The 14,280-nt window shown below is 37.4% G+C and overlaps 1 protein-coding gene across 1 annotated transcript in view; it reads right to left on the bottom strand.

Moving 5' to 3' along the window:
* FTO (FTO alpha-ketoglutarate dependent dioxygenase) overlaps nt 1-14,280 on the bottom strand; it is a 223,875-nt gene that overhangs the window by 127,212 nt on the left and 82,383 nt on the right. The window lies entirely within an intron of this gene.

Raw genomic sequence — 14,280 nt, 5'->3', positions numbered from 1 at the left:
TCTGCTGATGTCCACATGTTCTCTTTATCATTAAATACTTCAAATAAACAAGTAATAAAGTCTTTTCGTATATGGAATAAATTAAAAAACTGCTCAAAAATATACATGTATACACGCAATGGATTTAAATAATCTGTGAAGCAAGATGGCCCTCAGTCTCTGCAGATCAAGCGTTACTGGCCTTCCCAAACATTGTGCTGACAGTTAATGCTGATGAAAGAGAACTGGGGATGTTCTTATCACCCTTCAGCCTCCCACCAAGCTAACTCCAGCTCCCTCACTCCATCTTTTCCTACTCACTCCTGCACCATTGTTCCACTTCTTTCCCTGCACTTCCCCATGTCTGCCAAGCTGGGAGGAAATGGCTGATGCTCCGCTACCAGCCAGTCCTGTATCCACCAGTGCCCACGTGCTCCTCCATGTGCAGAAGTGCCTCCATGGCAGAGACTGAGAGTCTTTTCCTGAAGTGAAGATGTTATGTTGCCTTTTTCACCTTACCCAGCCTCCAATAGACATGGAATTATTTTTTTATATTCTAACTTCCATGTCACATGTTCTGCAAACGTATAAAAGCACCTAAATGTTTTTGGGAAGGATGACAGAACAGATGGAATTCTTGCACAAACCTGTTTTCTTTCCACAGAAAAGGAGGCAAAAAAAAAAAAGTTTCTGACCTGAGAAGTTGTGCATGTGAGTTTGAAAACACAACAAACAAAACCAAGAGCTGCAATTCCTATTCCCAGCACAATCTGCCTCATTGGAACAATGTAACAAAACACACGGCATTTCGCCTCCTCCTCAACATAACATACCCATTGCATTCTGTCCTCCCTAACTAAAATTCCTCTGGGAATTCTGTGAGAGAAACTGCTATAATCTCCAGTTTGTGAAAACAGAGATCTATCCTCTTTCTGGTAAGTTTTTGTTTTTTTTCCACAAGAAATGGTAACACACAGATAATACATTTCTTAAGCTATGTAAAGTAGGAGTAGCAATGTTACTGCTATGGTCATTCCAAGAGAGAAGCATGAGGGTCCACAGAGACAGAAAATAACTTTATTGCACCGGCATCACAAGTGAAGAACAAAAAGCATCTTTCTCCCCACCTCCCAGCTCTACCAGTTGGCCTACCAAAAGGCATCAGCCCATCATATGGGACTTAAACATCAAAAAGAACGTTTTCTTGTAAAAACCCCAAATGTTCAAAACTGCCTGTACAGATCACATTCTTGACCCTGCTTTGACATTACAAAGCAAACAAAAAGCCAGAGAGCATTTTCAGATAAGGATTCCATGACATGGGTTTCCCTTGCACTGACCTACAACATCTTTTCCACAAGCTCCAATATCCGCCAACTTCAACAATCCCGACCTTAGAGCCTCAATTCCATCAGCTGCACAGTTTGAAGCATGATTTGATAGAGGACTTCAGCAAGTGAAACACACTCACATGAGCTAATGTACATTCTTTAATGGAAAATTAAAGAAATTTTTGGAGTGAAAATTAACACTCCTTGTCATTCACAATAAATACACCTACTAAGGCTTTAACTTTTATATTTATCATGTACAAGACTTGAAAGAGAACTACAACCAGAGTTTACCCCTGTATTATAGGATGATCAGACTGTAGCCATACAGCAAGGCCACAGTCCACCAAGATTTCCCTTTCAAAATGTTTGGATGGCCATTTGATTCACAGAGGGACAGGAAAATCCACTGGTGATGGTGAGATGTCTGCTTCTCCCCAAAACTTCAGCAAAGTCCCAAGTTTAATGATGCCATGCCTCACAAAGCTAAAAGTACAGTTATTTGCTGCAACAAACATCAAGATCTCCTAAATAAATGATTTACAAAGTGCAGAGCATGGAAAACTGGGAGGTCCTACAGAATTTTCAGTTAAAATCCGATGAAAAGATTATGTCAATGGAGTATTATCAGTCAGAGATGGGTGATCACTTCTCCAAGTATTCACAGTCACACTGTATGTGATATGGTATGAATTCTGTTGACCTGGTCAAATTGCAAGTTTGGTCCTGAGTTTCATTAAGTAAAGTCCCCTCCATCTACAGAAACATCATAATTCCAGAAACTGAACATAATTTATTTTTTCCTGAGAATATAATTATATTGTTCCAGCCTTCTGTTAACACCTTTCATTTATGTGGTGATGTACATGGCTCAAGTCAAACGCATAGTTTGACACTGACATCATAAACGCTTCTTTATTGAGCCCTGTGAGTACAGTCACAGCTACCTGGAGGGTGAAATAGTATTATTAAGCAACATACAACAACAATACATAGCAATTTAACTGATTTACTTGTTTTCTAACAGTGCTGAAAGGGCAGAAAGGTCACCTGGAATGCCAGTGCAGGGCTTGATGTGTAGCTTTTATAGAGGCATTTCTTAATAACTTGCTATTCTTATAATGGCAATAAAAATCTTGAATTGTAACAAATAAAGTATCATTCTGGGTAAATAATATTATAAAGCATGTTCCTTTGAAAGTTGTCTTTTCCATGTAACTTGGTTTTAGGTTTATTTTTTACAAGGGGATTCAATATATACTTCAACTGATAAAGGTCAAGGGTTCAAGAAACTCGGTCAAAGATGTTATCAGCTGGGAAAGCCATTTCCTCACATCAACACTGATAAAAACCCATCAGAAACCCGGCTGATACAAGCCCTGCTCCAAAGAGCAGGAATGACCTTCTTTTGAACATCACTGCAGTTGCACATCCCATCAAAGAAAATCTGATCTTGTGTCTCAGTTCTTTTAATGACAGATAATTGCCTGCAGAGGCCCCCTTTGCCCAATGCTGAGTGAAGCCTTCACAATTCTGAGCTGGACTCAGCACTGACTCAGGGGTTTTCAGCACACTTGGGACTGCAGGACAGTAGAGTAAATAAACAATGCAACCAGCCCTACAGCCTGTCTTATCTCATCCTTGTGTTCACAGAGATTCTTGAGGGTGGTAATGTTTACAAACTGGTGAAACTTTCTTTCTTCTGCTTCCTGAGCTGTCAAAAAACATATCCTGGACAACCTAAGCAAGGAGATTACACAAATTGCTTATCACTTGTGGGAAGCAACTCCTTGTCTCATTGGCCAGCATACCTCTTTAATAAGCAATACTGCTAGTATTTTCAGTAAATCTTACCCAATTCTCCTTACAGATCTATTAGTGCATTTAGGGCTTTCCTTGTAAAACCCAAATGGCACAAGTCATAAAAACACACAACTCACCTCTCAAAAAGCCTAAAGCTATGTACACACACACACACGTGTATGTATGTACACATGTATCAGCAGCAACTCCAGCCTTTTACATTAAACATAGTATTTAGGAAACTGTACTCTTTGCCTTCTTCCTGGTACAGCAACAGAACTAAATTTAGGCATATCAGGCAAGAGCCATCAGAGCATCTTCTCTGGCTACGTAAGAAAGGAAGGTTCTAAGATCAGATTTCGAGAGACCTACACCCTATTTCTCTCATTATCATCGACAACCTATATCAGTGCCAGAGGACTGAATAAAAGCTGTTATAACCAAGTCTTTCTGTTCACCCAGGATATACACACAAAATTAGATAACAAAGCCAATCTAGGTATTGTAATGGGTTTACAATATTTTTCCTTAGATACGCAGCAGAAGGAACTGTGTTTTAACATCCATAGGCCACTAGCCTGTTAAACTGTGTGTCCTGGGTGAATATCACAACATGCCTACAGACAAGCAAGAAAAACCAACATCTAAACACTCCAAACCCCACACTGGTACATTTTCAATCTTATAAAGCTAGATTTTTTCCTTCCTTTGTTACAGACCTCATGAGGAGTCAGACGTAAGGTTAGAAACACTGTATGACTGGAGACATGAAGCTTAGCGTTCTGTCAAACAAATTAGCCTTCAGTCTGAACTAAAGTGGCACTTGGGACAGTTTGCCTCTTGGTCTTACTTTGTTGGGTCAACAAATCAGATTTTTCACTCCAAGTTAAGATTTAATTTACTCACCACCAGTTTAAATAGGATAAAGTTCTGAATCTTTACCAACCACTTCTACTTTAACATAGCAGTCATCTCTAAAAAAATTATAACTAATACAGAAAGGGAAAAAAAGGAAAAAAATCTGTAAACAGGGCTAAAATGTTATTCTGTATTTTCCCTATTATTTTTCTCATTTTATTTGCTTTCAGTGAAAGAAGTTTCCTGACGAAATTCTATGAAACTAGAACATGGTCCCTTTTAGAGGGGAGGGAAGAAGAACCTGAAATCTATTAGGCCACGTTAATTTAACATGTTGTAACTCCTCCATGTAAAAAAAGCTAGTAATTGATTACAAAACCCTGCTCATTTCTTCCCTACTTTTAAAATTTCTACTTAAAATACGAGCAAATGTGCCCATGTTCATTGATACAATGGAAACAGCCAGCATGGTTTAAGTTATCACCCGGTAATTTGGGCACATTAAACCCAATTCTCTGCCTTTTGTTTATTAATTCACTATGCCAGATATCACAGTTTCACTCAGCAACCCTCATGTTCTGGATGATATTGAAAAATGAGTCATGTTTGTCAAAGAAAGTTAAAAAAAAAAAAAGGTAAAGAGGAAAAAAGTGTTGTTTATAGAAGCCAGCTGCTCTGGCTTCGGCGCCAGCAGCTCCTCATCCTGCTATTTTACACTCGCAACCCCCACTGCCCCCACTGGCACAGGTACAACTAAATGTTGACTTCAATGCTTCAGAGAGCACTCAACTGATTCTGTACATGATTAATTGCCAAAGACATGGCTGACCATATGGAACAGAGAAAGCATCAAGTAATTCATACTTCTGTATATGATCATTTGGCCCCTGTTGTTTTAATGTACAGGAAAGAGCTAGTATAGCACAGACCTGGTGTCTTGCCCTTGACAGCCCATTAAGAAATCTCAAAGCACCTAGTTGAAGTTATGCTGTTGGCTTTTCAATAGCAGCCTAATAAAACAGAAGCAAAGCTTTCCAACTAGTCTTAAATCTTTCACATACAGTACATTAACCACTGCTGCTACAACAACTGGTTTCTTATGATAGGAAATGGGATTTGATTTCTAGCCTCTGCATACTTACTGAAAGCCTTTTTCTGACCTTTGGAGGGTTTACAAAATCATTGTTCGTTTTTCCTGCCATTTTCCCAGTTTCTTGCCATGGTGATCCTAATGGATTTGTTTAAGGTTCAGTACATTCTACTCTTACTAGCTGTTATATGCAAACTGTGCAATGAAGGTAGGCTCATAGGAACTGAAAGAAAAGAAATTATTATTAACTATTTTCTTTCTGAGATTCAGAGAAGTCACTGCAACATCTAAAACAATTTCTTTTTAAGGAGCCTATAAAACAAAACAAAAAATTCCTCAAAAGAAACAATATACTAGCATGTGCTTTCTTTTATCAGACTGGAGACAAATCATCAAATTTCATTTGAGAAGGAAGGACAATTTATTTTAAAGCTGTAGCATTCTAAAGGATTTCTGACATAGACCTCAAGAAAAGAAAAAGGTGCAGACTTGGAATATATGTCAGTATCATTAACTGCTCTATATTAGTTTTATCTACTGTTAACATCTTTTCAGTCATATGCAGTCAAAGAAAAAACATTTAAATAATGTTTCCCTGTCAAAGCTCTTAGGATGACAGTGCTAAAAAGTTAATCCCCATCCTCACAGATCTTCTGGCAGTTTTGACGTACGTTGGCAAGGATGCATTTGCTGGCACCTTCCAATAGAAAATATTTACATGGAGTTTTCTTGTCTAAAGGATTTTCTAGCTGAGTAAATAATCCTCATGGTCTGAAGCATCTTATATGGGAAATTCTAATCATTGGACATTCATCAGTGGTAATTTCCCAGGCTGAGAATTCAGATAACACTATTAATACTCCAACAAAACACATGAATAATCTGCAAGCCAACACAAAACTCCCTAACTGTTCTCGTTATTGATTGAGAACTTTCAACATAACATCACGGGGTTTAAGACAAACCTTACGTGTGGTTTTAAATAAAATATAAAGAATAGAGAATTTTACAAAAGAAACGTCATTTCTGTAGCATAAAAGGAATGGAAACTCCAGTTGCTGGTGTGAAACCATCGCCACAAAGATTATACATTCTCCCCTACCATTATATTCAGTGGTGCACATCAAAACTAAACATGTACATAACCCAATTATAGAGCAGAATGCTTAAAGTCAGACATATGCTTAAGCTCTGTATACAAGTCGACATGCATTAAAATGTAGGCAGCCCTGCCTGGCTTTGAGGTATTCACTGCTGACAACAAAGGATGAATACCTGACTTGATAGATGAGTAGTTTGACCTAGAAAAACCTACAGCGAGTAGATCACTTCGACATTTCCAAAGAAACTGCAGGTTTTGTCTGCACTAGAAAGTTGTTCCATTTATCTATACCTGTGGAGCTAAAGCAGTACATTTTCTAGCTATATGAGTTTAAAAGTCATAAATTAAACTAGGTTGAGCTAATTTGGAAACAAGCATTACTTTTAGGCCTATATAAGAATATTTATACCAGGGTCTTGAACCATATATTTAGGAAAAAGGAATCCAAACAGAAGTAATGCCCAAGTAATTTTTGGTTACTCTGGCATGCCACAACTGAATGAATTTCCAATTGAGAGAAAAAAAAAATTATTTTTACTGGATGATTTAAGCAGTTATGATGAGTCTCTGTGAGATTTTCAATACGTAGTTACAAACTAAAAAATGTAAAAAGATCAACACTTTCAAGTATTTTTGCTGCATTAATTGGTTTGACAGTGTTCGAAAGGTGAAGTATATGCCACCTCACCATGGTGTCTTATATCTTCACCATGGAAGAGCAACCAAACCACTTAAGATACTTGGAATAAGAGTGGCTTAGCATCTTCAGATGTATGGGTGACTGAAAGGTTACCCTACAGCCACATTCTCCCAGAGCATGGCCCCTCCACCTCTGAATCATCAATAGCACAAAGACTAGGCAGGCCTAGCATGCATAGTGGATTATATGAAGTGTAAAACATTGTGGGGAAAAAGCTTTTGAAAGAAGTCAGGAAAAAGAAATCACACTTGCAAGAAGATCCAGCTGACAGGCCAGTCCCTAACAAGTGAATATGTTTGAGAACATTGTGAATGCAAGAAAAGAACACATCTTTTGTTTCCAAACCTACAGTGTCTTTACCCCAACTGTTGCCTGCATGGTTGAACATATGTTTTCTGAACAAGAACTGAAGCAGAAAGTGTTCTTTGTTGTAATTCACTCCTTTGTATACACCTCCCTTTTTCCATCTTGGTCACATGCAAACAGTAGCTACACCAAACACTTGAGTTCTGAAGGACTGCACAGCAGTGTATGCTTCAGTGATTATCTGCTATTGCTGAAATCAGTTGAGCTAAGATGCACTACAAGACTCACTTGGCTAATCTGCACTCTGGACAGCTTAGATTTTGCAGTGCTGAATCACACTGAGTACAACCTGCACATGCTCACTCAGCCAGCACTCTGAATTTTCATCATCAACAATTATGTGCAGTACTAATAAGCGCTGAAGAATTGTACAACAAATGATTTTATGCATTCAGAAGAACTCAAAAAGTAGCCAGTAATTTTCTTAGCATCTCAAAATTAACATCATCAACTATTATGAATAATTTTGGGTGGAGGAGAGATGAGAGGAAAATATGATGGGCTTCAAAGCCAGAAGTAGGTAATACTATCTCACAGGCACTGAACTGTAGTTCAAATTAAATACTCATATAATTTTACTGATTCTAATGAAATAATTCAAGAGGTGAGGCATTGCTTTGACTACACTGAAGCCCTAATACTCTAAACTACATACCAGCTTCTCTTAAAATATTTATAGATGCAAACTTCTACCAAAATCTCTGAACTAAATCTGTGCTCTTTGTAGGACTCAAAATGCAAACTGGAATCTCTAAAGGTAACAGTAATAGTCACCAACAACAATTTTAAACACACACAAGCTACAAAGATAAATGGAGAGCAGTGAATGCTAGTGTCTGAAATCACGATTATATTTTTATTTTTTAGTGTTTAATTATATGTCACATTACTGATTTTCTTGAACAGCCCATCTCAATATCTATTTAGTATGGAAAAGCCTAGAATATAGCATTTTCCTCCCATCACTGAAGCCACTACCTGTTGCCATCAAGCTACTTACTGCCTTAGTCACAATACCTTTTAACACACTGTCTAAAATATAGTGGTGCAGAAATTTGAAGTGTATTTCCAATGTCATTAGTTTTATTAAAATCATTTAAAACAGAAAGTCAAGTTACAGAATGGGTTAAACACTGCAGAATGAAGAAGCTGCAAGCCACAATCAAATGTAACAGCAAGCCACGTGTCCAGAAGTGCCTGTGGGCATGCTTTGTCTAAGACACATGCCACAGCAGAATAGCAATTTAGTACATATGCAAGATAACCACATACAGCTGAATCATATCTTCAAACGACATAAGGGGTTCAATACCATCCTCACAGCACTAAAGGCACCAGGTCTGTGGATATCCCTCTGAGAATGGGATTCTCACCATGCTTTTTCAAAAATGAGGTTTTGTCACACTTGGCTCAAGTAACAACTTCATTACCCCCAGTGACACCACAGCACACCATTGTGAAGATTTAAAATTCATAATCATTTAAGTGCAGTAGTGATACCAGCTGTCATGGCAAAACAGACAGAAAGAGAACTGAGAGCACACTGCTGGGAAGAACACAGGAAATAAAACAAAAACAGAGCCTGCTGCACTGCATGTATTTAATGTATGGGGAATATGACATGGCCAAGCAGCAAGGAGAACAACACCAGACATTGCTTGTAGTTGATGACAACAGCATTAGGAAATACACTTTTTTGGAAGCTATGATCCTTGTTCCTCAACAGAAAACTAGGCTGATTTCAGTGCCCCATTCTCCTCCAGTTTTGTTACAGCCCATAACTATATTTGACATCAAACCATGGCCTAGGTACTTCACATCCTGGCCATGAAAATGCTGATTATGTGCAGTGTAAAATGTACAACAAATGCATGTACTACCAAATTTTAAAAATGGTGGAGCTGACAAAGGAGAGCAAACAGAAAAGTCTACTGACTTAACTTACTTCAAACAGTTGCCCAAAATATGTACCATCACTAGTTTGAATTCAGTACTCACACTAAATACAGATTCCTCCTGAAAGAGCAAGGCAAGTACTTACTCTTAATTCTCTTGCATTCAGAGCATGTTCAGGAATAAAGTTTTGCACATGTCATTCTGACTAATTAGAGCATAAAACTACATAAACCTGTAATATATATATGCCCCTTATATATGGACACTAATTTTCTATTACAAGTTATAAAGGGGAATATATCTTACTAGTACATAAAGACAACACAAATGTTACAAGAAAAAAGATAATTGCAAAATTACAATGTTGAACTATAGTTAATAAGTTAGATCAAACTTTACATCCTGTAGGCTCAAAAGAAAACTACACTTTTACTTTCCAGAATTCAGAAAATAAAAAAAATACACAAACCACAGGTCCTCCTAAACTAAAGAATACTAAAACTCCATCTAATCTTATATGTGTAAACCTATGTTTGCTGTATTGTATTCACACCAGGATACCAAACACCCAGAGTAACCGTTTAATCACATTCCAGTTAATTTCAGGGCAGCATCATGGATCTGGAGCATTAACCCAAGGAACACTCAGGCACACCTCACCCCTTCCAAGGACACATCAACTCCCACTGAGGTTCTCATCCTCAGCTGCCAACTTCCATTCTGCCAGGAGCTCACTAACATATATTGCTATTTATTTCTCTTCTGAATGCAGTGTATCTGCAAAAGCTACACTTGATAAGGCTGTTAATGCCAACTGAAGGCAGCTATTGATTAGTCTGATTGAGCTGTGTTCCAGTAAAACATCACTGAAGAATAAGATTGAATGCCCAACTATTTGAAAATTTCACTACATCAAAAATAAATTATGCAGACAATTTTCATTAATATGACAGCATTCAATCAGGGAAAATAAACTTTAGTAACCTGATTCAAGTGCCAAACAAAGAAAACAAACAGTGTGATCACCAGATCAAACATACACAAACCTATGCACACTGATTTCTCTCTGAAACAAAAATCATGTGCTGCAGATTCTGGCAACTCGACAGAGTTGACATTTGCATGATGTGCTCACAAATTATAACAATATAATTTGGAAAACAGACAATGCTGTTACAGCTCAGACACTCCTTAACAGTGCATTCTGTTACCCTGCACCACAACATTCCCAGCTCCTGCCTCAGCACTCACCAACTCTTCCTTCTACAGGCACGTGAAACAAGATATGGGTTCTCAAGTTCAGCTGCAAAGTCCAACTTAAGAGAGAGGTCAGAGGTGGCTGCCTAATCACCTCTGCACTCTTCCAGCAGGAACCCTTAATCCACTGGTAAAAAAGCAATGTCAAGGATGCATTAACACAAACTGCCTGAGCATCCTTAACAGACACGTACTGAGGACACGCCACAAAGGACATGTTCTCCACCAGCCCAAAAAAGCTTTTGTGTCTCCTGGGCTGCTGCAAAAATGAAAAATAGCAGTTTGTGGAGAAGGGTTTGACCTGTGTTCTCTCATACAAAAACCTCCACCGTTAAAATCCATCATGACAAGCTGTGCCAGAGCTGTAAAAATCTCCATGTTCTGTCACTGTCTACCTGCTTCACCTTCTGCTTTACCATGAGCTACAGGGCAAACCACACTTCAGAGCACACGCTAGAGGTACAGCCTAGGCAAACAATCACCTGAACTATTAATGTTAAATTAATAAAGTTATTAATAAAAAAATATTTCTCTTCCTAAAGAGGAAAACTTGTCATTTGATAGACTGGTGTCTCTGCCCAGCATTTGAATTCTGGAGTCTGTGTTCTTTATTTTTTTTCCACTTTTTAATTTTTTATTTAGGATGTCATTATGCAATCTTTTTATGTGTACCAAATCAATCTTCAGGGATAACTACATTCCTCTAGGAAAAAAAAGGCTAAAACATTTTCATTAGGATATGGACTGCTTTTTAACAATATTTGACTATTTTTTTCCTATACAGCAGCAACTCTGTCAAGACTGCATGCTCAAAGACTCATATTTACTGCCATCTTAAATGCTATACTCTTCTTTTTGTTTCAAGAAAATTTTTGTTAAATATTTATTAAAAGAACTCATTAAATATCAAAATACTACTATGTTCTTGAGCTCTACATAATATTTTAAGGTTGGCAGATTTCATCCTGTATACAACTAGTCAAATCAGTTATTGCCATACTAGAGAGATCACTAGATTCATTAAGTTGCTCTTGCTAGAGATGCACTGTAAGAAAATTAAAACCCAAGACAAAATGTCTCTGCCAAAAGCACAAGAGCATAGCAGTCATTAGGAGGAAAAGGAGTATTTTAAGAAGCATTTGTGAAAACTTGTGATAGGATTTCCATTTAAAATAGAACAACCAAATACTATGAACTTAAGTTCATATTGAAGAGTTTTCATCCTGAGAAAAAAGTGAGATATCCCCCCCCAAATGGCTCCATTTATGACTCTGTGCAACAATTAAAAGCATGACTTCAACTTTTTGGAAGTTATTTTGGCCTAAAAATCCAACTAAAAGTGACAGCCAAAAATTACCATCATCACTGGGTTTGAAATAATGTGAAATCCTGGGTCTCAGGGCAAATTGTAGATAATCAAAACAACCTGTAATATTTCGATATATTTCTTCCTTCTTTTGATATATTTCATTGGTGAAAGGTAGGAAAAAAACTTCAAACTCCTCAAGCCATTTCAAAAGGCTACACTTTGTTAATTTTTAACTGATTAAAAGCGCTGAGAATACTATTTTAATTTGACATTTTTAGAAAGTCTTAATTTTAAACCTATTCATCAACACAGAAACAGTAGCTGGCAAATTGTTATGTAAAGGGTTTGGGGTGGAAAAGAGCAGTTCCAGCTTTGTTTACTACTTTTCAGGCTATCAGGAACAGAAGGAGCAAAAGCTTCTTCATTTTGTATTATTTGAGGTGAATCCATTAGCTCGGTTAGAAAAAAAGAGAAAAGAAAAAAAAAGTATCACAGGTCAAAAGAACAAAATGGCACACAAAATCCATTGCCAAACTGGCTGTCGGTTGGATGCACAAGAGTAATGCTAAACAACTGTGGTATGGAGACAAAATATGCTTTCTTTAGGACACTTTTACAATAAGTTATTTAAGCCTTGTGAACAGCCTTGCCTTGCACCCACCCCTCACACATTAATGAAAACAAAGGGGGCCCATTTACATTGTAACCCCGTAGTGGGGTTAAGCATGTGACCTTAAAGTATGGTGCTCTTGTCCTCGGTGGAAAGGTTCTTGACAATATAAACAAGAATTACTGCTGTTAGAGAAAGGGAAGACAATTAAAAACAATCTAGGATGCATGTTGTACAGCTGTTCAAGTTACAGCTACGGCTGACCCCTAAAGATGCTACAGGTTTCACTTCAGAAACTTAGGACATTTTAGTTTTATTAAAGTAATCCTTCAACAAAAACTGAATTTGTATGAAAAACATGAGGTTTTATATGAGCAACAGTGAAAATTATGTATTGCTGGCAAAACATGCCATTGCTGCAGTTAAAAAGACGTTGTGGTCTGCACATCTCTTTCCAATACTTAAGCTTGCCAACAGCTGAGCAAAAAGGAAATCTCTGTAATGAATGCTAAGAGAACCTGTTGAGAGAAAAAACACTGTTCTTGAAACAAATGAGACTTTGACAGGTCAAATCACAATCAAATCTGTTTGACAGACCTTTGTACCCAGGCAAAAAAAAACCCCAACTGAGTGATTTCAGCAAAACTCGGCAGGCGCAGTGGCCCAAAATAGATCAAATTGCAGGACCAAACAGCCACAACATTTTTTTAAGCTTAATTTTGGATACCATTGATTCCAAATGCAATAAAGACAGAATGTAATTATGGTCAGTAGTTTCTTTAAACGTGTCTACAAATTTTCTAATAACCAAGAAAATACTTAAATTTTAAAGAGAAAATCATAGAACAATCTTTTTTTCCCAACAGTTGCTAAAACTAATTGTCCTAATATTGTCCTTAAAAATAGGGTTAGAGAGGAAAAGCTTCTGAGAAAATAACAAAGATCTTGGCTAAGTTTCATAAAACCACAATTTTCCTGCCTGTTTGATCTTTGTACAGTCAGCATAAGCCACTGAAACTCCTCCACAAATGAAAGGCATTCATGGGAAGCCATCAGAAAGCATTGCTTGTCCTCTGGGACCCAGGACAATAAAAGAAAAGTTTGTGTCTGCCACGTGGGCCTGCAATTCAGCTTAAATGAACAAACCATTGCAATATCCTTCAGCTTTGTGAAAACGATACTTCCTACATTTTTGGAAGAAAGGAAGTCATATATAAACAGAACAAAGGGAAGAGGCAACACAAGTAGAGCCTCTCATAATAAATATTACAGTGAAAGTTTTGCTCATCAAACTAAGATTAAAAACATATTTTAATCTCCCAAGTTTTATGCCTTTGATGTATGTTCAAGAGGAAAGCTTATATATTTTGTAAGATTTACAACATTTCTAGTGGGAATAGCTTCGTATTTCAGTTTTTCCCCCCCTCTTTCTGAAATTGAGAATGTATGGGGTTGATTCTATCCCTTAATGCTGTGTCATATCAAACACTTCTGCAGAGAACAGAAGTTAGGATGTCCTTTGGACATTTTTCCCCCACAAATGGGCTAGTGTTCTAGTGAACAAAGCACTGTAAAGTCATTATAATACTGTAATGGTAACCTATGCAACTATGAAATACTTCTTAAAATGCCAGCTTTCCTAGACCACAGGAAAGTTCAAACATTTGCACTAAACACCAAAACATAGAGAAGCACTAAACTGCATTTCCTTGTGGTGCTAAAATTAGGAGAATTAGGTTATATAGCTTCAGGAGAAAGAGTAGTAATTAATTATCTGTAATTTCACCACTTCATGCCCACAACAGTCTGATATGACACACGAAGCATTAATTTTCAGAATTACAACAAAAAAAAAGCATAAACCTTGGATATCAGGGGCTCCCTTTGTAATATCTTCTGTTGAGTTTTGCACAATTTTCTTGACCTCCCATACAACCCTTCTGAGCAACTTTTCTTGTTCTTTCTTGACATAGCACCCA

This window comes from Molothrus ater, chromosome 12 (genome assembly GCF_012460135.2).
Source record: "Molothrus ater isolate BHLD 08-10-18 breed brown headed cowbird chromosome 12, BPBGC_Mater_1.1, whole genome shotgun sequence".
NCBI classification, from domain to species: Eukaryota; Metazoa; Chordata; class Aves; order Passeriformes; family Icteridae; genus Molothrus; species Molothrus ater.
Note: the sequence above shows the minus strand (reverse complement) of the source record. Positions and strands in the feature narration are given on the sequence as shown.